Genomic DNA, 3024 nt, shown 5'->3' on the forward strand with positions numbered 1-3024 from the left:
AGTATTTTCTCCATACACGGAAGAAATACATGCCACAGACATACCTGAATGAAGTCTACCACTTGCCTATTAGTGCTCAAAAATCCAGAACTGATTTTCCCAGGTTCATTTGGATCCATCCTTACAGATGGATCATAATACCAAGTGTTGATTAATAACCCTATTTTTGGATAATTTCTAAGATGTGTGTTGGAATATACCTAGCTTTAAGCCTCCAGAACTATACATAAACTGTCTTTATTGATTCTGTGAATTCATTGTAGCGTGTAGTGCAAAGATGCTTGGAGTTAGACAATTAGGACTTAAAATCAAGTCTTCCACTTCTAGTGACTGAACCTTGAATAAATATCTCATCCCTCAGGGTCCTAGTTTTAACATCTATAAGGTTGGAAAACATGTGTGAAAGTTGGACAATGAATAAGGAAAATCAAAGAAGAACTGATGACTTTGAATTATAGTGGTGTTGGTGAAAAATATATACCATGAGCTTCCACAAGAACAAACTCTTTTGGGAGAAGTGTGGCCAGAGTGCTCCTTAGAAGTAACACTTCAGAAACATTATCAGGAGGGTTCAGTCCTTGGAGAAAGGCATTGCCGTTGATAAGACAAAGGGTCGGTGAAAAAGAGGAAGACCTTTAGTGAGATGGATTCACCCAGTGGCTACAACAATTGATGGCCAAAATGCTGCAGGATCCGGCAGTGTATTGGTCTATGGTATGCAGCATCACTTTGCCTCAGAGCCAATTAAAAAACTAACAACGAGTGGGAATGATGTTTCTTTCTTTGTGGAGCTGTTTTGAGTCTAAAGGAAAAATACAAAGTTTCTAGAATGAGAAATGTTAATCTCCTTTCCATATTTCTTAAATCTTCTCATGTGTTCTAAGTTTCAGAGCCTTAACCTATAATTCTTGCAATTATATGACTATACATCATAATTATAATGTTAATGAACTTTTCACATTTCTATGCTTTTTTTCTCCCCCTACCATAACTCAACCACAACTATTAATGTTGTAGATCTGGATTTACAACCACAATGCGAACCCTTGCTCTCAGGTCCTCAATAAGCTAAATAGTTACAGAGCAGGTAAGTAACTACAAGTGAACCTCTGAGCATGGATGGGCACTGAGCCTTCTAGGTGATCACCGGGATGTAGATCACTCTCTACTGGAAAAGGCCAAGACATGTAGAGTGTTTACTAAGAAAAGAAAAAAGGAAGGTTCACTAGATTAATACATGATTGGTGGGTGATGTATGAAGATGACTCAGTGTTTCTCTGAAAGGCATAATAATTTTAGGCAATGTTACTGAACCCAAGAGTAGAGGAGAAAGAGAGACAATGAAAAAAGAGACCTAGAAATTTGTTACCATGGTAACAGGGAAGGGAGATGGAAGACTAGAGGGTTAGAGGGAAAAGGGAATGTGAGGAGAGGTGGGGCAGAGGATGGAGGAGACGGAGGGGGAACCACAGAAGTTAACAAGAAGAAGGGGTGAGTGTCCTTCCTGTCCTGTGCCCTGCCTAAAGTCCTCATTTTTCCCCTTCCTGGACTATTAAGTTTATTAGAGATCATTCCATTCTAATATTATTTTTCTCTTCCATTTTCTGTCCCGCTACCAATGAAATTTTTCTAAATTCAGATCTGGTCAAGGTTTGCCCCTACTTATAGCAGGTAAGAAGAGAGGCAGTGACACGGCAATCTTCCTAATTTTCCACAGAGGTCTGCTAGAAATTGACTGAAATTGTCAATGATTTTATCGTACCTGGATCAACAGTCAAGACCTTGATGCCAGGAGTCAGGAGATCAAGAGACGACAGTTTGCATCGGGGAAGGTTGTTCCCAGGGATACTGAAGAACAATGATGTCAGTTTGAATACCAATTTGTGCCTTCTTCAGGTCACGGTCTTTTCAATCTCTTGCTATGTATGCATCTGAGAGCTGGATAATGAATAAAGATGATAGAAGAAGAATTGCTGTTGGAAAAGAGAAGAACTGAATATCCACGAACTTCCAAAAGAACAAACAGATATGTCTGGGAGAAAGTGCAGCCAGAGTGCTCCTTAGAGGCAAAGATGGAGAAGCTTTGTATCTCATACTTTTGGCACGTTTCTAGAGAGGCTATTCCTTGTAAAGGGATGTCATGCTTGCAAAGGTGAAAGGTTAGCAAAAGACAAGACCCCCAACGGGATGGATTGACACAGAGACTGAAGCAATGGGCTCAAATGTGTCAGAGATGATGATGGTACAGGATAGGACAGGGTTCAGGTCTGTTGCTTATAGGTTGCTGTGAGTCACACTCTGTCCAGTGGCACCTAGCAATAACAATAGCAGGTGAGAAGTTGTGTTGCCAACCAAAAGGCACAAAGTTTGAATCTGCCAGGTACTCCTTGGGAGATAAATATGCAATCTCCTCTCATGCTATTTACAGCCACTGAAAATCGCTAGAAGATCATCTATAATTAGGTTCTCACTGGACAGCACATAACAACAACATAATCATTTCAAGGATACTTCTTAGTGCTCCTTAAGAGCCCCATCAAATACTCAGTGGATCAAATCAGGGTAGACTTTCCCCCAACATGTCATACAAGACAATAAAATGTAGTTTTCATACACCTTTCTAGTCTGTATTCCTGGCACCCAAGAGTCACTTGCTGTTTAAAGAATTTCTATCTTTTCACCTATACCATATATTTAGCTATTTCTTTATCTTTGGTTCTTAGCTATGCTTTCTGAATTCTCTTTCACTATACTCTCCACTTAGAAACACTCAGATGTGCCCTTTTCTGCAACTCTTTCACTTATATCCCGCCACTCCCCTCGACAGAAGCAATTCCTCATTTTTTTGATTCCTGTAACACCCTATAAATACCTCTCTTACAGCATTTATAATTTTTTATTTAAAGTGATTTATTTATTTTTTATTATTAAATTTTATTAATTTTGATGAACATTTACAGGGATTTTGGGTTTTCATTCCTTCTTTGCTGCACCATTCTCTCTACCCTCCTCCCCAGTTTGTTC

Source organism: Elephantulus edwardii, unplaced genomic scaffold, assembly GCF_000299155.1.
Source record: "Elephantulus edwardii isolate Elephantulus edwardi_28Jun2011 unplaced genomic scaffold, EleEdw1.0 scaffold00077, whole genome shotgun sequence".
NCBI classification, from domain to species: Eukaryota; Metazoa; Chordata; class Mammalia; order Macroscelidea; family Macroscelididae; genus Elephantulus; species Elephantulus edwardii.